The 24,090-nt window shown below is 40.0% G+C and overlaps 1 pseudogene; it reads left to right on the top strand.

Annotated features, from left to right (window-relative positions):
• Positions 1–688: 688 nt before the first annotated feature.
• LOC146670967 (uncharacterized) lies at positions 689–12,393 on the top strand (annotated as a pseudogene).
• Positions 12,394–24,090: the final 11,697 nt, after the last annotated feature.

Below are 24,090 nucleotides of genomic sequence, written 5' to 3' on the forward strand. Positions count from 1 at the left end.
AACTTACTTATGTGACCACATATGAAGTGTTATAACTTACCACAAAAGGTGAACTGTGCCACTGACCCTTGGTAGATGTGCACATGATAAAAAAAAAAGCATTATAAATACTAACACAGCTATTAATAATTAAACTGGTGGGGTACATTTAAGATGTTAATGTCACAAAATAAAATAGACTGGTAGAAAGAAGTACAAGGAAATGGTAATGGGGGGAGCCATGAAAATATATCTTTTCAACATGATTCAGTGTGACAAAGCCAGGGCATGATTAAAAAACAAAACAAAAAAGCCCCCCACACTCTAAAAAGTGTATTTCAGCAGTAGTTGAAGTTACGTAAAGTTCAGAGTTAGTTTCATTAAGATTTCTGCTTTAGTGGAGCCAATCTACATTTGTGGAGTATATCAACTTGTTATTACGTGTTGTTCCCTCAGTACACATGTAACCTGCTATTCTCATTAGAGTCAACCTGCATCAATTAGGTTTCTCGTGACGCAGTGCGTCTGATGTCATGACGTCTCCGCCTTCTCCAGAATTTTCTACCTGCGGTTGAGAACAACAATTTGAGAGGCACTTGGCTGCAGGCAGGACCTCGTGAACAATTTGGTCAATAAGGTAACGAAGATATTACTTTTTCCATAGTCCTTGAAGGTAAGTCAAATGTAGAACACATATTTTAATGTATTAGATATAAAAAATATTCCAACTGTATTGTTAAGTTTGTTAAGTGTTTAGTAAACTGACCTGACCAAACCGCTATCATTCAGCCCTGCTAACATTAGCGAAATGTCAGACCTGTTGGTAGTTTGTGCTTGGACATGTAGGTTAAGTTAGTAGTTTGCCGGCGGTACTCTCTTGTTTTAATATCGTAACGCTAGCTTAAAGTTGTGTATTCATGCAGTGTGTCGGTGTTGGCTTACTGTTAGTTATTCATTAGCATTAGCACATTATAGCGGCAAGCTGGGCCGCGGTTCTCTTCAGACTACGTTACTTCGTGCGCGCGCATTTATACACGAGTGGTTGTTCGCAGTATGCCTGTCGGCGCGAATAGTTCAAGCGGTCACGGCCACGGGTGATGTAGGAGGTAAAGTTTAGCTGTGGTGGCTCCAGGAAGCATGCATTTACTGCCGCTTGCATTGCTTTCAATGTACATGACGTTAAGAAGGCGAGGAGAAAGGGTGCGTGCAGCGCTCGTACACGCACGGATCAGCTGTGTGAGAGGGAGATGGTGTGCGGCAGAAAATCAAAATTAGAAATCATAGAAGAAAGTATCCGGTTGTTCAGTGATGACGCGACGAATCCTACTTGCGGGTCTAAAGTAGTCTGCGTTTAATATGGCTTTTGTGTTGTTAACATGTTTAATTTTATGTATTTTCTTCTATTTGATCTCAAAAAGCTCCTAAACAGTCAGTGATCACTGTTGACCTCCCTCGGCTTTTATTACTGCTAATCATTTATTTAAGCTCAGTTTTTAAAACCTTACGATGTAACTACATCCCAGCCCATGCAGCAGTATATGAATGACTAACCTCGTATTGTGGATGGATTATCTCAGTTGTTCTCCTGGCTGAAGTTTGGTCCTTTTACAGCATCCTGCCATGCGATTACATTTGTTCCTGACCACCGAGAACACTCACATTAACTTTTATCGAGTGGAAAAAAAGTTAGCTTGTTTATATTATGCTAACATAGCTGTGTCGCTAGCGGTCACGTAGTACATCATTATATACCAGCTAGCCCAACTTCAGTAACCCTACAAACGTCACTGCTGTTTAGTTTTCTGTCTTCATTTATGCTGGAAGTGATAACAGAGCTGTACGTTTTAATTTGTTTCCAAAACCCCGCAGTCAGGACATGCTATATTGTATTTAGATAGAAGCTAGCGAGCTAACTCCCTGCTAACTTCTAACTCTGTTAAATGTCATAAATTCCGTTTTCATGGATGCCTGGATGTTAAACTCAATTGTTACACCTGGTAGAGCAGAACGCTGATCATTTTATTAAAGATGAAAGACTTTAGACAGTTTTTCAACTCTCAGTAATGCCATAGTGATCGTTTGATATATGGACCTGCAGCAGAGTTTAGACCCAGACACGGCTAGTGACGTCAGACTGAACAACCGGATTACGCTATTGAACACAGAAAATACAGCCATCAGATTTCTTGTAGACCTAGCACACTTCTGGTCTGTGTCTGAATACATATATAAGTACATAGATGCAGATGAACACTGTAAACATGATGAAAGATCGACAGACTAACTCGAACATATCTTTAATCTTTAGGACTTTGGGTAGCGCTTCCTTTCCTTCCTGTCAACCTCTCCAGAGGGGTGTCTGCTGATGGCAGAAAGATTACATCACCTCTGGTTGGAACCCTGGACAGTGCCACAACCTTTGGCTTGGTGTAAAATGTGATGCCCCATCGCCACCTTCTGACCTAACTTCTTCTCAGCTCTGTGACTACTTCAAGAGGGGCATTCCTGTGTGGAGGTGTGCCAGGCAGCTCGTTTTACCTGTGAACTTGCGTACTTTCACTTCATCAACAACAAAGGTATGCAAGTTCAAAATAGTAATGTCTCATTTAAATTTAATTCAGTTTTACACTGAACAGGAATCGGCTTTATATATAAAACAATTGCAAAAAAAAAATGTACCTATGGGCATTTGGGTTTTGTTTTTAAACTTTTGTTTTGAACTTATCCCTTTAAAATCTAATTAGAGAGGGCTGGCTACATTTGATGAATACATTTTGTGTTTAAATGATTCGCTTTGTGTTGGGCAATGTGGCAAAAAGCTGAGATGAGATCTAGTCTCATATCACCATATTGATATATTGTAATATTGCCCAACTCTCCCTCTGTGTTTTCTCAAATTATTTATATACACCCAGTAAAGCGTGTCTCTTTGTTTCTCCAGTGCTATGCTTCATGTGGAGATGCAAGGACTGTGGGACAACATTAACAAAAAGATCTGAATTGCTCAAACACTACAAACTGATTCATAGGCATTACGGACGAGGCCACTCATATCCATGCACTTATTTAAATTGTGCATGTAGGTTCAAGACTTGGAACGCCCTACTGAGCCATCTATCAAGAAATCACCCTGCCCAACAAGCAGTCTCCAAAGCTGCATCCAAATTCACTTGCCATATTTGTGGCCATAATCAACTCTCCACAGAAAGAGAATATTTTCAACATATCTATCAGCATCTTAAAAATAAGGAAACTGTAACATGTGTGTTCCAAAACTGTGAATATAAAACCAATGTCTATGAGAACTTCAAAAGTCATAAATACAGAAAACACTCTGGTACAGTGAACACATTTAAGCCTGGAATAAGTTCTGTTGATGAATCATGTGCCAGTGTTGCCAGTGATATTTCAGATGTGGAAATTATAGAGAGTGATGTAAATTTAAATTCTGCTTTTGACAATGGGTATTCTGAAAACTTAGAGAAGGATATTGAGCTTCAGTGCTCCTTAAGTTGGAACACATCTTTCTTGTGTCTAATGCAGCTGTAGATGAGCTTTTGCAGGAGTTAAACTATTTGATTGGTTCTGTCTCTGTGGCGATTACCCAAAAGACTATTAGCCAAGTATTACAAGACAACGGATGCCAATTTGACCAGTCAGTTGTTGAAAAGCTAGCCAGTGTACTCTGTGAGACAAACCCTGTAAAAAAAGCAATTGGAGATAAAGGTCCACTTTCCAGTCCTTGGAGACGAAAAGAAAACTATAAGAGCCACTTTAAAGTAGTGGAACCAGTGGAATATATACTTGACAGAAAAAATAACAAGTCATTCCAATATATTTCAATTTTAAAGTCTTTGCAGCATATTCTTGACTGCCAGACAATCTTGGATCAGGCTGTTAATTTGAATACTGTAGATAATCAGCCTCAAAAAACTTCTGTGCACTACAAAACTATCTTCGATGGTGACTTCTTCCATGAAAATGGACTGTTGTCCAAGCAGGAAAGCATTTCATTGATATTATACATTGATGAATTCGAAATATGTAATCCCCTTGGTACATCACGGAGGAAGCATAAAATTTGTGGATTGTACTGGGTTTTGGGTAATTTGCCACCAGGCTGTAATTCTGCTTTAACCTCAATCTATTTGGCTGCTTTAATCAAAAGTAATGATCTGAAGTGCTATGGGTATGAGAAAGTGTTAAAACCTGTAATTAATGATCTTGTAATTTTGGAACAGAGTGGGATATTTCTGTCAAAGTTGGGCAGAACAGTAAAAGGCACTGTTCAGTGTGTTGTTGCCGACAACCTTGGTGCACACAGTATTGCTGGATTCTTTGAAAATTTCTCAGGGACATACGTATGTAGATTTTGCACTGCAGAAACATCAGAGTTCCAGACTATTGAAGTCAGAAGTGAAGTCTTTACTTTAAGAACAAAAGACATTCATGCAGATCATTTACGAATTATTGAGGAAAACAAATGGCCCAGTTATTATGGTGTGAAATCAAAGTGTATTTTGTCAAAGCACCTCTCACATTTTGATGTTACCACTGGGTTTCCACCTGATGTTGTACATGATCTTTTTGAGGGAATTGTTCCTTTTGAACTTGCGCTTTGCCTCAATTTGTTAATCAAAAAAAAGTATTTCACATTATGTACATTGAATGAAGCAATATCATCTTTCAACTTTAAGTGGGCTGACAAAACAAATCGACCTCATCCTGTGGCTCTCAGTTTTGCATCCAAAAAAAGTGTAGGAGGGAATGCACACGAGAACTGGAGTCTTATCAGATTTTTGCCTTTGTTCGTTGGGCAGAGTGTACCCTGTGAGGAGCCTGCCTGGCACATCTTAACAGACTTGAAGGACATTGTTGATCTTGTTGTCAGTCCTGTTCATACTGAGGACTCCATTGCATATCTTGGTTTTAAGATCTCCGAGCACAGAATCAAGTTTCAAGAGGTTTTCCCAGATGTTAATCTTAAACCAAAGCACCACTACTTGGAACATTATCCATACTTGATTCGTAAGTTTGGGCCACTGGTTGCACTATGGACTGTGCGATTCGAAGCAAAGCATAGTTTTTTTTAAAAGAGTTGCAAGGAACATCAGATGCTTCAAAAATGTACTTCTTTCCCTTTCACAGAGACATCAGTATCAGATTGCATATCATTTGCATGCAATTAGCTTTGCCAAACCCCCACTGGAAGTAACAGATGTTTCCACTGTTCACATTGATGTTCTTAACAAGGACATCTCAAATGCACTGAGACAGAAGTCTCCAGATATGGACAATGTGTGCTTGGCTAAAAGTGTAGCATATAATGGAATAATCTACAAGTGTGGGATGATCTTGATCCACGGCTCACTGGGAGGACTGCCAGAGTTTGGTGAAATCATCCAAATGGTGATACTGCAGGACAAACTAATCTTCATTCTGAAAAAGCTTAGCGGATGGTATATGGAACACTACAGAGCTTATGATCTCAAAACATCACCAAGCAAAGAAGTGGAACTTGTTGAGCCACAAGAACTGCATGATACCTACCCACTGGCAGACTATAAAATTAGAGGGATGCGTCTTGTCACCTTGAAAAGATATGTCCATGTTTAAAGGGTGAGGCCTCAAAATATGATAAAGTATTTTCTTAAGTGGGAAAACAAAACCCAGACCCATACAATACTAATGTGTTCTCAGAACATATTTATTTTATACTGCAAGCCAAAGTGGTGTGATGATGTCATTGGCAATTCATCAGTTATGTCATTTTTTTAATGCAGGTCGCTGGATTCCAGTCAGTGAATGCTAATCCTATGCTCTCCCCCCTTCTGCTTCTCTTCTCTTTTTCTTCTTTCCTCTCCTTGTTGTCTCCTATATTCTCCTCACCTCCTCTCCTTCTCTCTTCTCTTCAATGTCTTCCATATTCTCGCCATCTCTCTTCTCCTCCCCTCTCCTCTTCGGTTTGCCTTCTCTCCTCGCTGCCTCAGCTGATCTCCACCTCTCCTCTTCATTTTCTCCTCCCCTTTCCTCCTCTCTTTGCCTTCTCTCTTTTCCTCTAGTTTGACATTAAATTCTCCTAATTGGAAATGTCAGTGGTTTACATGTTGATCCTCACTAACTGTGCTTGTGCTTTGTTCTCAGACCACCATGGCTGGTTCAACACCTGCAAGACTGAAGGTGATTTTAGGAGAGAACAACATTGAAAAGCTGACTCTTCCAAATGGCATCCCAGAGTCACTTGAAGACCTTCTCAGCACGATAAAGACTACCTTTGGGTTAAAAGGTAACTTCAGACTGCAATACATGGACCAAGACTTTGGCAACGACTTCTTCAATCTGAATTCTACCACCGAACTTCGGAATTTGGGGACAATCAAAGTGATCCACCAGCAAACAAATCCACCTTTGATCAGTGCCGATCAGTCCACTTCATCTCTGTCTCTTTCATTTGAGTCTGATGACGGTATTTCGGTGGCATCAAATGACACAATTATCCTCTCATCCCCTGAATCTATGTCATCTCGAACACAACAGTGGCCAGAAGACTTTGCAATTCCCCAATTTTCATATGACACAGAGCTACAGCTAGAGAGGGGGAATACTGAGTACCGTGTGAGCCAAAAAATGTTGACTTTAAGCGCCCGAATGCTGTCTGATATCCTGAAAAGAGTTGCAGAAGAAATTTACCGTTACAAGGCCTATCCAGAGGATGCACATTTCTGCGCAGCTGCAGAGGCCCTTATCAAAAAGCACCCATGTTTGAAAGAACCTGGATCATTCAATGGCTGCTACGGTTGGAAACAACGACTGAAGTACAAAATGGCAAACTACAGGACCCAGCTCAAATTACAGGGGTGTCCAGAGCTGTGTGTAAACTCACTGAAATCTAAAGCTACTACAGATGCTTTCCCTGCTAAAAAAGTGAAGAAGCCAAAACGTTCTGAAGCTAACTTTTATCCATCCTTTCCTACTGGTGAGACTCTGGACAGCATGGAAAAAGTGAGACTAGAACTTCTGACAGAGATCGGGATAAGGGACAATGAAAGGGTCATCGCAGACAAAATGGCTAACACGTTTGCCTACAGACGACATGAGGTGGTAAACCAAGAACCAAGCATTCAGGAACTGAAGGACAGATGGCCTGCACTCTTCACACAGAAAGAGGTAAGAATGGAACTGAAGTGATCGAAGTCTGTATGCGTCAGGATTTATTGCAGTTAACTTTCATGAATCGGTCATAACTTGATGTGGTTGAGATTTTATAACACTGAACTTAATGAAAGAATTTACATTTTGAATTCCCATATATGTTGTACTTTTTGGGATATAGACATTTTGGCATACAATCAGTTTCAGCATTTTGTTCCATAATACAATATCTACTGTCATTTGTGTTTTGTTTTTAGATAAATACAGAGTTCCAGAGGCTCATGGCTGTTCCTCTTGAGTGGAAGTTCATGGCCCAGTTAGACATGCACTCAAGTCAGCTGATCAAAGTCATACGTGCCAAAGGAGGAGCAACACGCGAAAAGATTGCGAACATCATGGACACATTGGACCAGGTAAATCTGTACCATCAAACAAGATACTTCGTAACTAAGAGGGCTGTCAAAATATATCTGAATCCTTCATAAAGACAATATGGGCAGGCCAATGCTAATCATGGCTTTCATATGCATGAATGTTTTTAGCGACTCAAAAAATACACCACTGAACTCATCCCCTTTTCTTTTTGTAATGAATCTCTGGGCTTGTGAATTACTGTTTTTAAATAAAGTACATGTAAGTTAAGCAATAAGAGTAAGGATGTCTGTCTTATGAAATTTAGAGTTTAAAATTAATCAACATTTGTTGTTCTAGACTGTGGACATTAATCATCGGAGGGAATGTGTGCTGAAAGCCCTCACCATCTTCCTGGGAGAAGATGCAGATGGCCTGATCAAGGAATACCTTGTAAGTTTCAACAGTTTGTCAGAACATCTTGTCAAAGGGACACAAAAAAAGTTAACTGTTAGAACAAACATAACACGTGAACCATAGTTGGATTGCTGACATGTATTTATTATCATGACCATATTGGACATTATGTAATTCCCAGCAACAACACATTACATATTGGATTGACTTTGTTTTAAGTAAGACGGGCTTACTTAATTATTTAAGTTCAAAGGAATAGTTTGACATGTTGGGAAATCTTATCTTTCTTGCTTACAATTTGATTAGAGTCAGATTGATACACCTCTCTCTGCTGTTTCTGGTGTGTGATGACACCCAGCCAAGAAATAGCCCAGCACATAACACATATTGGTACATCACCCAAACACTTAATCACAGTAAGAAGTGAGGCTAATGATGATTTGTGTTTGTGTCTTGTACCCCTCTGTAGGACTGTGGAGCAGATGATATTCAGAGGGACCTGGAGGAGGTCACCATGGCAGTGTATGTGATTCGGAAGGAGGGGGAGGGACTGCAGGAGCCACCTGAAGACATTGGCATTGTCATTGAGGGTGTGGAAGTGTTGCATGAACTAACTTCGGTTGCCTCAGCTTGTGCCCTGCTTCTAGGTTTGATCTATGCACTCAACCTAGCTTATCCAAAACCCTTTCGCTTCACTTTTGAAGTGCTCCAAAAAATCTTCATGCAGCATGATCAGCACAAGATGTCCCCCAAAGTCCAAAATCTGTATATCAAACTTCAAAGCTCCCAGTAATGGCACAGAACAATGACCAACAAATGGCCTTGTGCCATAATGCGAAGGAACAACTGTGTTTGGACATATAGCATGTAAAATATGTAGTCTCTTTTGGATGTTGGGCCTTTTTTATGCTCCAAGAGACCTCAAACCCTAATTTAATGTGCTTTTATACATACTTTGTATGGTATTTTTATTTATTTTTTAATTTTTTTTCTTCAGACATATTTGCCTTCGTTTCAAGGGAAAGGTTGCATTTCAGGTTTGATGTGCTCAGTTATACAACAAACTGTTGTGACATTCTAAAACTCTTAAAGGAGTGTTTATATTTTTTCATCCCCATTGGTCAGCTACACTGTTCAGATATTTATTCATTGACAGTTTCTGAATACTCTTGGGGCACTTTTTCATAGTTGACACTATATGTGTTGAGATTGATATTTGTGTAATACTGTGTTGCACTTTACACTTTGATGACAACTTTGTGGTCCTACTAAGCGTTACTTGCATTTTGTGCATATGTGTTTTAAAAAGGACAAATGTGTAATGTGTTTGACCAAAAGCTGTGTTGGTTGCCATAAAGGTAATACTTTATTACATTTATACAATAAAGCATTTAAAAAAAAAAAAAAAAAACATTGGATTTTGAATTTTTTGAAAAATATTTTCAGCCAACTTAAAATTTTGATTTAAGCTTTATTAAACAAACTAAAATTTCATTTTAGAGTCACTACAAAAAGTAATTTACACTAAACCACATTATTAGGTTAGCAAAGAGCAATATTTTACTTTTGGGTTATGCAAATTATTGGGTTGGAAAAACTGAAAACTTTAAGTTGAAATGTCTTAATTTTAAGTTGGATTAATGCAAAATGTTTATTTGACAACAATTAATTTATTAAGTACATGTAACTTAAATCAGTTGTGTTAATCTAATGTATTAACTTCATTTCAAGGAACTTAATTAAATTTGGTGTTACCAATTGAAATAATTCAATTAAGTTGGTTCAACTATTTTCTTTTTTCAGTGCAGGTTGTCACGGTCCTGGGTCAGTGACCCAGTGTTTTGAGTTTCTTGTGCCTCTGAGTTTTTTGTATTATGTTCTTAGTTCTCTTTGTTGTCCCAGCGTATTCTTTAGTGTAGTGTCTTAGTTTGGTTTTCTTGTATTCTGTTTAGTTCTGAGTATTTGGTAGCTGCCCTCTGTGTTTCTTAGTTGCTCTGTCTCCCCTAGTCTAGTTTGCATCTGTGCTAATTCCTGTTTTACTTTGAAGGTCTGTGTCTCATGTGAGTGTATCCTACTTTGCTCCCTTGTCTCGTCAGTTCTGATTTCTCCCAGCTGTGCTCTCCTTCTGTGTCTCATTCCCCTCGTCACTTCCCATTGTATTTAAACCCTGTGTTTCTCTGAGTCAGTGCTGCGTCGTCCCTTAAGCTGTGTGTTTCTTCGTGTGCCTCTCTGCAAGGTGTGAGTTTATATTTTCCCAGTTTAATTTTGTATGCTCGTTTTCTGTGACTAGCAATTAAAGCTGTGATTTTGAGTTCATCCCCTGAGTCTGAGTCCTGCATTTTGGGTATCTATAGACTTTATCAAAGTAGATGTCTTTCTGAAAGTGCTGTAACTAAGTTTAAGAATATAATCCACCCACTGTTATCATCTTCAATGCCCTGTACCAACATAGAGCAGAGCAGCTATCTGATTGCTACCCCCAATTTCACCTCCTCACTACATACGACTCTGGATACTGTAGCTCCTGTGAAAACTAAGGTCTCTAATCAGAAGTACCTGACTCCGTGGTATAATTCTCAAACACATAGCCTAAAGCAGATGACTCGTAAGCTGGAGAGGAAATGGCGTGTCACAAATTTAGAGGATCATCATTTAGCCTGGAGAAATAGTGTGCTGCTTTATAAGAAAGTCCTCCGCAAAGCCAGAACATCTTACTATTCGTCACTGATTGAAGAAAATAAGAATAACCCCCGGTTTCTCTTCAGCACTGTAGCCAGGCTGACAAAAAGTCAGAGCTCTTTTGAGCCAACCATCCCTTTAACGTTAACTAGTAATGACTTCATGGACGTCTTCACAAATAAAATTTTTATCATTAGAGAAAAAATTACCAATAATCATCCCACAGATGTAATATTATCTACAGCTACTCTTAGTACCATTGATGTTATATTAGACTCTTTTTCTCCAATTGATCTTTCTGAGTTAACTTCAATAATTACTTCCTCCAAGCCATCGTGTCTTTTAGACCCCATTCCTACAAAACTGCTCAAAGAAGTCCTGCCATTAATTAATTCTTCAATCTTAAATATGATCAACCTATCTCTAATAATCGGCTATGTACCACAGGCCATCAAGCTGGCTGTAGTTAAACCTTTACTCAAAAAGCCATCTCTAGACCCTGCAGTCTTAGCTAATTATAGGCCAATCTCCAACCTTCCTTTCATATCAAAAACCTTGAAAGAGTAGTTGTCAAACAGCTAACAGATCATCTGCAGAGGAATGGCTTATTTGAAGAGTTTCAGTCAGGTTTCAGAGTTCATCACGGCACAGAAACAGCTTTAGTGAAGGTTACAAATGATCCTCTTATGGCCTCTGACAGTGAACTCATCTCTGTGCTTGTCCTGCTAGACCTTAGTGCAGCATTCGATACTGTTGACCATAATATCCTATTAGAGCGATTAGAACATGCTGTAGGTATTACAGTTACTGTGCTGCAGTGGTTTGTATCATATGTAATAGACTCCATCCTCTTCACACACTGAGATTAATTATGGAGTTCCACAGGGTTCAGTGCTGGGACCAATTCTGTTTACATTATACATGCTTCCCTTAGGCAGCATCATTAGAAGACATAGCATACATTTTAACTGCTATGCAGATGACACCCAGCTCTATCTGTCCATGAAGCCAGATAACACACACCAATTACTTAAACTGCAGGAATGTCTTAAAGACATAAAGACCTGGATGGCCGCTAACTTTCTGCTTCTTAATTCAGATAAAACTGAGGTTATTGTACTCGGCCCTGAAAAGCTTAGAAATATGGTATCTAACCAGATTCTTACTCTGAATGGCATTACCTTGGCCTCTAGTAACGCTGTGAGGAACCTTGGAGTCATTTTTGACCAGGATATCTCCTTCAACGCACATATTAAACAAGTATGTAAGACTGCGTTCTTCCATTTGCGCAACATCTCTAAAATTAGAAATATCCTGTCTCAGAGTGACGCTAAAAAACTAGTTCACGCTTTTATTACTTCCAGGCTGGACTACTGTAATTCATTATTATCAGGATGTCCAAAAAACTCACTGAAAAGCCTTCAGCTAATCCAAAATGCTGCAGCAAGAGTACTGACAGGGACTAGAAAGAGAGAGCAGATTTCTCCTGTTTTGGCTTCCCTTCATTGGCTTCCTGTTAAATCCAGAATTGAATTCAAAATCCTGCTCCTCACATACAAGGTCTTAAATAATCAGGCCCCATCTTATCTTAATGACCTTGTAGTACCATATCACCCCATTAGAGCACTTCGCTCTCGCTCTGCAGGCCTACTTGTTGTTTCTAGAGTATTTAAAAGTAGAATGGGAGGGAGAGCCTTCAGTTTTCAGGCCCCTCTTCTGTGGAACCAGCTTCCAGTTTGGATTCAGGAGACAGACAAAATCTCTACTTTCAAGATTAGGCTTAAAAATTTCCTTTTTGCTAAAGCATATAGTTAGGGCTGGACCAGGTGACCCTGAATCCTCCCTTAGTTATGCTGCAATAGACATAGGCTGCCGGAGGATTCCCATGATGCATTGAGTTTTTCCTTTCCAGTCACCTTTCTCACTCACTATGTATTAACAGACCTCTCTGCATTGAATTATATCTGTTGTTAACCTCTGGCTCTCTTCCACAGCATGTCTTTTATCCTGTCTTCCTTCTCTCACCCCAACCGGTCGCAGCAGATGGCCCCGCCCCTCCCTGAGCCTGGTTCTGCCGGAGGTTTCTTCCTGTTAAAAGGGAGTTTTTCCTTCCCACTGCCACCAACATGCTTGCTCATAGGAGGTCATATGATTGTTGGGTTTTTCTCTGTATCTATGAAGCGCCTTGACGCGACTTATGTTGTGATTTGGCGCTATATAAATAAAATTGAATTGAATTGGGTCCAACTCCTGCCTGCCGCACAGCGATTCATGACACGGGTCTTTTAACCTAAAAATGTTTTAATGGCCATGAAGAAAGGACTCTTCAATAGATCTTTCAACTCACCTGTGTTTACTGTCTCCACCTGAAATTAATTGCAGTCTGAATTTTTTTTTTCTTCTGTCCTTTTGTCTTCGGTCTTCAGCCTTGGAAGGAAAAAATAAAAATATTGAAAACTTTATTAGCACACTAAATATACAAAACCTTGCTATATTTCAATTGTTTTAGATTGAAGTTGCCACTGCTAGCTAAGTCAGTTTTGAATCATGCTAATGAGAAGAAGAAAAAAAAACCTGCCGAACAATGAGGCTGCTGTTGTAAAAACGCCAACTTTCTTGCGTTGGCAAGTGGTCGTTAAAATATCATTAAGACCCTTTCTTTTTATGTAATTCTTAGTAAAACTGTTTTAATCGGTTAAAACTGACGACATAATCTATGTTTGAAAAAGAGCGCGAACAACAGCGAACCACTATTCATCACCTGGGTCTGTGCTTTTTAACACAACAGCGCATTCGAAATCGAAGTTCTTGCCTGCAACATATTAATATACTTGCTTTTTTACGGAAAAAATAAACATAACGAAGGTTCCGTTTTACTTACAAGTTTCTCCAAATGTGCTCTCCAGTTGCTCGAGAAGGGCAGCCATATTGAACAGAATTTTCTGTCAACGTCGTTCAGGTTAGAGAGAAAACCTCATGACGTAGTTGACATACACATGCGGAGCTCGGAAAAAAAACATTTACTCAAAAATCATAATTAAGAAAGCAGTATTTACTCTTAACTTCTAAGCCATGTACAATTATAACTGTTTGAATCGTTAACAGAACAAAAGTTTTAAGTTGTTTCAACTTTGAGGAATTTCAATTGTTATATCCACAAACTTTATAAGTCAGGTAGACTGTTGGGGTTTGCAGTGCAGTAAAACTTGGCAAAGGACAATACTGTGTCATGAACACCTGTGCCTTTGATGCCTTCTGTCAAAGTCTGTGCTGCGCTTACTGTGACAGTCGTACTGCTCAAAACATGTTGAATAGTTCAGAGGAGAACAAAGTATTCCAGCTTGTGAAATCCCTTGCTTCAAAGGGTGTCACTCAACATGCCTATTCATTGAGGGCAGAGGTGCTGAGCTCAATATTCTGCCCTGTTCAGTTGAAGACTGGTGTTCATCGTGTTGATGCACAGTAATTCAAAAAACAATGACGGAAAATCCAAGTGTTCACTTCACAAGACAGTGTTCCTCCCAGTACTGCAAACTTTACACACCAAACACAAGGCAAATACCTTTTGTTTCCATTGATCTGTCAGTCCTCTCAGCTTCTGGCATAGCTCACCTTCAGTCTGCTGTTGAACAAGGGCTCAACCTTCCAGCATCGCCATGCCTAAGACCAATCGAAAGTCCTGATGCATCTCCAACAGCATTTAAAACAGATTCATCAGGAAAGCAACTTTGCACAGGGACTGTTTGTCACAGTTTCACCCTGAGAGAGCTTGTATGGATTGACACAGACCTTGGAAAATGCTCTACAGAAACTCTGGAGCACAGTTTTCACAGTCCAAAAAGGTTTTTGCTTACTGAATTCCCATCCACTCTGCTACTTCAAGGAGAGAAATTCACACTGAAAGCAGTCATTACATTTCAGGAGGGCCCAACACCAGAAACACTCGGGCATTATATGACATTCTGTAACAGGACCCCGTACATCTGGGAGATGTATGATGACCTAAGAAAGGATGTAACCATAGCATCTGAAAACACCAGCGTATGTCCGCACGCTGTGCTCTACACAAAGGAATGATGGCAAGATCTCATGAAAGAAAGTCCTTTTCTAGTTTGTGAGTTAGATGATGGAAATAGCTGTTATTTTTCAGTTATTGTATTAAACTTGTGAGGCTCAGACAGTTCAATGTATTTACCTTTTCTAACAGGAAACATATATACTACATTGTTCTCGTAGTTTTGTATTTTGTTACCAGCAAATAAAGTTTTTTCTCTAACCGAATGCATTAATTATTTTAAATGCTATATTTAACCTAGTTTTTAAATAAGTTATTGCAGTTTGATTACTAGGTTTAAGAGTGTGATCATAAGAAAAAAATATCCAATGCTGGTTAATATCTCTCAATTTCTTTACGGTAAAGAAAGTGGCTGGTTGAGCTTTAGAAACTTTTGGTAATATCTTTAAAATGAAAGCGGCACAAACGACAATTTTAGCAGCACAAACCAGCACAAACCTAGCACAAACATTTGACAACAATTTTGTTCGATTCCATTAATGTGGGGGGGCTGGTTGACCTTTTGACCTTTACATTTTCATTAATATCTTTAAAATGAAAGCGGCACAAACGACAATTTTAGCAGCACAAACGTAGCACAAACGTTTGATACCACTTTTGTTGGATTTGGGTAATGTGGGGGGGCTGGTTGACCTCTGATGACCTCTAGAAATTTTGATTAATATCTTTAAAATGATAGTAGCACAAATGAAAATTTTTGCAGCACAAACCAGCACAAACGTAGCACAAATGTTTGATACCACTTTTGTTGGATTTGAAGAAGGTGGGGGGGCCAACTTCACTCACATGACTTTTCTGTTCATTTTAAGCAGCAGAAGTGAGGCGCATGTCTGTGTGTGTGTGTGTATGGAGCCATTGGGTGCAGTCACTATAGCAACCAGGCTCACACCTGCCTGCTTAACTAGCTCTGTCTCTCACTCTGCCAAGATTCATCTTAAACACTTCTCTTTCAACTGCTGCTGTGTCCTCAGTGTTTGCTCTACAGGTATGATTTTACCCTCAAAACGTTGCCATCGTATTTCTCTTTCCAACACCTTGTCTTTCAAAGCTCAGACATTTAAAATTTTTAAACTGTATGGATCCAAGTGGAGGGATCACATTTTAGTCATTCAGTGACTCAAAGAGTATGAACCTTTAATATTCATTCAGAGGTTTTCTGACTCTAAATTTTCTTTTCTCATTTCTAAGGTTTTTCTAATTTACAATTAAAACATTTTCAGCTTTTTTCCAACTTCTTCTTCTGTGTAAACGTCAGCTTTTAGCACTTCAGCACTTTTGTTTTCAGATTAAATTCTTTTTCTTTTTATCTCATTCAAACTTTTTAACTTAAAATTCAGCAATTAATTCATTTCAATGCATACATTCAGATTCAAGCATTCACACTGCAGTTTCTTCAGAAAATGCACTTTCTAGTTGACAACTAGAATACATACTTACATCATGTATGGACCAATGAAGAGGAAGCCATGAATCAAGCCAAAGTTAGAAACTTAAGAAAACTTTTTTTTTCCTTTTCTTTTTTTTTTACCAATGTTTGTAATTAGGGTGTAGATAGGTACACAAAGCTACATCATCTGGGGCTGGAAAAGAAAAGCAGCACTGAGGTGCTGAAAGATGCAGTTCCAATAGTGGCCACTTGAGGCTGGGAATCATGGGTGTCCCATGTTAGAATGTCCAACTTTAAACATGGATAGTTTCTGTCTATGATAACTGAACTCTTTCTCAGAACTAAACTGCTTCAGTTTTGCTGAGGCTTAAAGTTTGAGTGCATGTCCTCTTTGATGAACTCTTTGGCTTCCACTAATACACTGTGGCTGAACTGAACCTCTCAACTGTGTTTGTGCTCATGGTGCCTTTTGGACAAATAGTCTGGCCTGCTAACTGCTACACTAACTGGTGTGGTGAAGATCGCCTCACAGGAAGCACTGTCCCTGATGCGACACGCCATATGTGTGTCAAGATGGCGCCGGTGTGCATGGCTGACCGTCTTCGACCCCGTCTGCGCCTCGGCGTTGTACTCCTCGTTGTTTTATCTTTGGTTTTATGTTCTCTAGGTGATTGGTCAGAGGGCCCGGTGGTGGTCAGAGGGCCCGGTGGCGCCAGTGTCCGGCAGCCTCGCCTCTGTCAGTGCGCCCCAGGGTGGCTGTGGCTACATTGTAGCTTGCCATCACCAGTGTGTGAATGTGTGTGTGAATGGGTGGATGACAGGTTGTGTAAAGCGCTTTGGGGTCCTTAGGGACTAGAAAGCGCTATACAAATACAGGCCATTTACCATTTACCATTGTACACTAATAACTTATGATAGAGACACGCTCCTGAATCTTCGGTTTTCCTGTTCTCAACGACTGGACAGCCTTGGGACCGCGGGTGCCGCTATCCCCCTGATGCCTGTCTCCCCCACCAATGTGACCTACTTACCTCTTTCCATGCTCCGCAGGAAACGTCTCAGGAAACGGGGTAGAAGGAGTGGTGTCCGTGTCCGCTTCAAGGCTTATATCAGAGCCATGGCTACGGATTACCCTGCTACAAGCCGTGAGCTATCTCGTTTCATCCACTATCTCAGTAGCCGCTTCGCGGCTAGATTGCTAACCCACCGTTGGATATGCTCCATCGGTCTTCAAACCTACTCTGCCTGCCCAGTGGCTTACCACTCTGCTCGATCTTGGATAACACCGCCTGGCCGTGGTGTTCAACATAACAACCTTAGCACCTTGCGACGGGCTACTACTAAGGACTTGGCTCCTCGGACTCGGATGGCCTTATTTAATGTTAGGTCTCTTTCAAATAAGGCCTTCCTCCTAAATGACTTTTTTCTCACCACGGGACTGGATGTTCTATTCCTGACGGAGACATGGGCCCTATTTCAGGAAGCCGGTTTAGAAAACTTAGAGTGAAAAACGATACTCAGGGTTGAGTAACCCCGAACTGTCCAACTCGGAATATTCGGTTTCAGAAAGGCTGATAACAAGTAGTTCAATCAACGCGGAGTTGCTCTAACCCCAAGTGAAGCGCGCGGACGAGGATACATAAAGCCCTGATAAGCGGAGCACAGAGTAAGCGAGTCACCATGGAGACGGAGGAAAAGAAGGCGCGGTCAATGTATTTTACAGCGCTTGAGGCCGAAATTCTGATGGCAGCATATGCCGATAACATGCAAATTTTGCAGAAAAAAAGGTAACACAGCCTCAGCTGCAAAAGAAAGGGAGCATGCATGGCAAAACATAGCCGACAGAGTCAATGCGTGAGTGTTAATATAAACATTGATCTAGGGATTTCCACCCATTTAACACGTTATTTTATCATATGTTATTTTATTTGTTATTTTATAAATTTTATGTTGTGATGTGATGTGAGCGCAGGTGCAACCCAACAGGCCCCAAACGTGCCTGGCAGCAAGTAAAAATGAAATATAAAAATATAGTCCAAACAGGTAAGGTGTAATTGTATTATGAGCCATAGTGCTTGGTCTGTTTGTCCCATGTAAATCAATTGCAGTTAGAGGCTACATTAATTTTCTTTCTGTAAGCACTTATTGAAATTATCTGAGCACATTACAAGTACATATTTGCTTACTCTGTATGCTCAAATGTGACCCCGTTATAGCCAACAGAAAAAAAGCGGAGGCCCGAAAAACAGGTGGGGGTCCTCCACCACCACCACTCACAGAGGCTGAGCAGTTGGCCCTCAGCCAAAACAGTGGGCGCCCTGTGGCTGAAGGCATCTCTGTGGGGACATCCTCTGAGTCAATAACCCCGCAAGACACAAGTGCCTACATAGGGGGTAAATTCAAAATAATACATGATGTGCATACATCCTTTCTTCACAGTCACCTTTGCAGTGCTGCTCATTCATTTGATAAACTCTTCACCATAATGAATTTGTTTGTAGTGAAGTTATTTTCCTACTGATTTTGCCTTCCCTCAGTCTTGGTTGTCTTTGAGAGCATAATGACAATGAAGTGTAAGCTGAGTGCTATATGTTTGTTAATTGCCATTTGGTCCCTTGTAAGTTATAAGTGACCTGTATAAACCTCATATTCTATCAGTTGATGGTGATGGTGTACTGCATCTGGTGCTGCCTCCTGTTGAGCCAGACCAACATGCAGTTGTGAGTAATACTCCACAGATTATATGAGTTTACAGTAGAACAGCAATGTTGTTTATTTCTTTACTACAGGAAAATAATGAAGAAACATTGACAGCTGTTACAGAGGAGGAAGCAACAGAGACACTTTATGAGGTTTACATCTTTTAATACTTTGTGTACAGGAAATACAGGCGACCAATAAAGCCAGTTGAACAGAAAATCTGTTTATTCGTCTTTCAACATGTTGAGGTGATGGGTCAAAAGAAATGATTGTGACATATGGTGTCTCTGACTGCGCTTCCATCTTGTATGTCTGTGGGAGGGTCAGGATGTTCATGGTTTGGATCACTGCTGATGTTTGGTTCAGAAGGACAGTGTTCTCCTCTAATTGTGGCAATGTTGTGGAGAATCACACATGCCACAATAATGTCACATGCCCTTTCTGGGGTGACCCTGAGTCTTTGCAGGCACTGGAACCGGGCCTTAAGCATTCCGATAGTCATTTCAATTCTGGCTCTTGTCCTGCAATTAGCCAGATTATATCGCTGCTGTGGGCCCGGTTCAGGGTCAGGGTAAGGGGTAAGCAAATAGGGTAAACATGGATACCCCCTATCACCAAGCAAGTAGCCAGTGAACTCTCCTAAGACAGAAGGATACACTTCAGTTCAAATGTCCCTGTAGCAATTGGTCTTTATATATTTTAAAGTATTTTCAACTCACCATGTCCAAATTTTGTGCTCAGTGTACATTCACGGAATATTTGTGAGTCATGGACAGAGCCTGGCCACTTGGCTTCCACATTTGTGATAATGTTGGCAGCATCACTTATGATCTTCACAGTGCAGAGAACGCAAATTAGCATCCATTACTATAATGAAATAATTTGTTAGTTTGAAATGCTACAGGGAACTATGTACCTGTACATTGATGCTGTGGAAAGACTTCCTGTTCACATAGTCCCCTCCATTTACTGAAGGAGCAATGATTGGAATGTGAGTGCCATCTATGCAGCCAATCACGCCTGGGAACCCTGGAAATAAATATAAAATTTAAGTAGTAGTCCAAGTATCACCACATCATAAATTAAGTTTTGGTCATCCTGCTACCTGCAATTTTGTGGAATCCCTCTTTGATAAATCTTGTGGGTCTATGACCGGGGAACACCACAGACGAGTACAGGAGACGTTTCAGTGCAACTGTAACATTCCTGACTGCCCGACAGACGGTAGCCTTGGAAACGTGCTCAGCGTCATCAATATTATACAGAAAGCTCCCGTTTGCAAAAAACGAAGTGCAATACAAATAATATGTACAGAACTGAGAGCATGTCCGCGATGTGTCACATGCGTAATATATGGCCTGAGGATGTTATCCAAATAACTTATAGATTGTGCTGAGAAACGGTAACGTTCACACAGGAAATCATCAGGAAATGATAAAATGTCCGAACGCGCTCTAATCACTCTCTCCCGGCGGAGAGCTCTGCGGAGAATTTGGGCTTCACGATCTACTGGCTCTTCAAGGACGGGGCACCCCATGTCTGACACTTCCTACAGTCAGGTTTCCGACAAAGGGGCGGAGAACGTCAGGGTTAGTTGAAGTAAACCTGCTAGGGGGCAGGTTAGCTTCACGGAGTGTGTCGTCATAGTGACTCACTGAGGCTTCATCTGAACTCGCTTTGTGAAACTGAAAACCCAGAGTTTTCGTTAACTCAGGGTATACTTACTCAGTTTTTCCACTAAACCGGCTTCCTGAAATAGGGCCATGGACTTCTCCGGGTGAGTTCATCCCCTTCTCTGAGCTTCTCCCTCCTGACTGTGCCTTCTTTAGCTCACCTAGGCTATGGTAGAGGTGGTGGCTTAGCCTCGGTTTTTAAAAATAAACATGAAGCACGGCTGCTACCCTCCCCAACCTATTCCAGCTTTGAAGCTCAGCTATTGGAATTGACTGGCTCTCGGACTACTCTGTGTGTTGTGGTTTATCGTCCGCCTAAATACCATAAGATGTTTATCTCTGAATTTGCTGACTTTTTGGGATCCATTCTTTTTAGATATGGTTCTGTTATTATTTCTGGTGATTTTAACATTCATGTCTGCTGTATGGATGACCAATTGGCTAAAGATTTTCTTGCACTGACTGACTCTTTTAATCTTATTCAGTGGGTGAATGAGCCTACCCATGTTAAAGGCCACACCCTTGATTTGGTTTTTTTCATTTAATGTGGATATTTGCATTAAGGAAATTAGAAATACTGGACTTTCTGATCATTCCCCGGTTATCTTCGATGTTGACCTGGGCAACACTGGACAATACTTAGAGGCTCCTCTTTACCCTACGCGTACTATTAATGCTGATACTGTGGTCAACTTTTCTACGTCTTTTGTGAACTCCCCATTTATTATGCTGGATTGTTTTACTCCACACACGCTTGAGAATTTTACTAATACTCTTTTAACTACTTGTTCCTCGATTCTTAACATTGTTGCACCTATCAAAATGAAACGCCCCAGAACTTACTCACAATGTTGGTTAAATGATTCTGTTCGTGCTTTACGACGTATATGTCGGCGGGATGAGAGGAAGTGGAGGAATGATAGACTCCAGTCATCATATGATATTTTACATATTAGCCGGTCGAAGTTCCAAACTGCTGCCAGAATGGCCAAAGCGGCTTTTCTCTCTAAAATTATTCCCACTAATGGTGATAATCCTCGAATTCTATTTAAAATTTTTAACTCTGTGGTGAACCCCTGCCCCTCTATGCCACTGCCGTGCTCCCCGGGTCTTTGTGAAAAATTTTCAAACTATTTTTTAGATAAAGTTTTATCTCTTAAATCTACTCTTCCTTTGGTGACTGATAGTATGTCTATTCCTGATTGTTCTGCTACTCTTTATCAATTTGAACCCGTTTCACTCACTACTCTGAAGCGTCTAATTGATAAACTGAACAATACTAATTTTGTACATGATGTTCTCCCGTCCCGTATAGTCAAGGATTGTTTTAATGCAATCGGACCTTGTTTATTGTCCATATTGAACCTTTCCTTGCTTTCTGGCTATGTACCTTCAGCTCTCAAACATGCTATAATTCAACCTGTTCTAAAAAAAAGGAACCTTGATCATAGTGATTTTGCCAACTATAGGCCGATTTCTAAGCTTCCCTTTCTGGCTAAAATTCTTGAGAAGGTGGTTCTGCTTCAACTGCAGACCTACCTGGATGAGAATAATATAAATGATAAATTTCAATCGGCCTTCAAACAACATCACAGCACTGAATCAGCGCTGCTTCGTGTCTTCAATGATCTTTTACTAATGGCTGACAATGGACGCCCCTCTGTCCTAGTGCTATTGGATCTTTCATCGGCATTTGACATGGTTGACCATAACATCCTATTGGCGAGACTAGAGCACACTGTAGGCATTAAGGGCGCTGCCTTGGATTGGTTTAAATCCTACCTCTCCAATCGGCTCTCTTCGGTACATCTGGCCACATCCTCTTCTTCGGCTGTACCTGTTTGCTGTGGTGTCCCCCAGGGATCTGTGTTAGGCCCTACCCTTTTCTCATTGTACATGCTTCCTTTAAGTGCTATCTTTGAGAAATACCACATTGCTTTTCACTATTATGCGGATGATATCCAGATCTATTTTGAGTTAAACGATGATCTTGCTCTGTCTTTGAATAGCTTCCGAGAATGCATGTGTGAGGTCAAGAAATGGCTTTTGGCAAATACTCTTATCCTTAATGATAAGAAAACCGAAATTATGATTGTCAGGGGTTGACATTTGTTCAAACACAAGTAAGAGAAATGAGACACTGTAGACCGACTCTGAGAGTATTAGAAAGCGTGCGCACGGGTGTGAATGCCTCTCAGAAGACACACACACTGAGCGCAGGCTGGGTTCTTTATTTATAGTGAAAGTAAGTTACATAGTACTTCCTCTTTTAACTGAAAAGGGAGAGGTCAGGCATTATCTCAGCTTATCTGACCTTGCACACATACACTGAAAATAACAATGCAGAAGTATATCATGCTTATCTGACATCACACACTGAGGTAAGGAATGCATTATGTTCTCTTTAACAATAAGCTTGGTTATGTGAAAATATATGAACACACAAAATATAAGGCATACTTGATTATATTGTATTATAGAGATTTGGTTATATTGTATAATGTAGAAAATCTCTAACAATGATTTTTGGTAGTAATGCCCTTCGTGCCAAACTTCGGGATGCCTTTGGTTTTCTCACTAGTTCTTTCTCTGACACTGTTAGGAATCTGGGTGTCTTATTTGACAGCTCATTTACACTTGATAAACAAGTGTCTGCTGTTGTCAGATCTAGTTTTTACCAGCTTCGCCTTATTTCTAAGGCCAGGCACTATATCCCGTATAAAGACCTAGAAAACCTCATCCACGCCTTTGTAACGTCAAGGCTAGATTACTGTAATTCACTTTACTGTGGTCTCCACTCTTCCCTTTTACATAGATTACAGACAGTTCAGAATGCTGCAGCACGCATTCTAACTAAAACCAAGAAGTTTGCCCACATTACTCCTGTCCTCGCTGATCTGCACTGGTTGCCTGTCAAATATCGTATTCAATTTAAAATTTTGTTGTTTACTTTTAAAATGACCAATAACACTGCACCAAGCTATCTTAAGGAACTTTTATTTTTATTTTTTATTTTTTTATTTTTATTTTTATTTTTTTTTGCTCACACCACCTGTTTTATTACAAGAAATTACAGTCCACATTTTCATTCAAAAGAAGATTAAATTTAAAAAAAAAAAGTTTATTAACATGTTATTCTCAGATGTATGAAATCTTTTCAACAATGTTACAACTATAAAACTAAAAGAGTAACTTAGAATACCACAGTTTTGTTACTTAAGATTGCCAACCTACAATTCTACAGTGCTATTATGAAGTTCTCTCTCTCCAAGCATTCCTGGAGAAACTCTATCACTATAACCACTCCTCATGTCAAGTAGATCTTCCATTTTACTCTATAAGAGATCGATCAAACATTTAGCATTTTTGGCATTTTATCATATTCTCTTTAAGACAGATAAACAGAAGATGGATGGATGGATGGATGGATGGGATAAGTTTAGATCTTCAAAGATCACATCCCAATTCTCAAAGATTACATATGAACGATACACAGACAAGGCCACATTACACAGTATTTTTGGACAGTCTCTAAGTTATAGCTTTGTGACTGTTTTAGTGAGACTGACCAATAATTATTGCTTAGCATTATATTTTGCATGCAATGCAAGAGGTTCCGTTCTTATCTCTCAAACAAATATATGCAAATAGCATTCCTAAAATTTACTGTCTCAGTG

The sequence above is a fragment of the Rhamphochromis longiceps genome, linkage group LG4 (genome assembly GCF_057381845.1).
Source record: "Rhamphochromis longiceps isolate RC_006_pf linkage group LG4, R_longiceps_female_GT1.1, whole genome shotgun sequence".
NCBI lineage: Eukaryota > Metazoa > Chordata > Actinopteri > Cichliformes > Cichlidae > Rhamphochromis > Rhamphochromis longiceps.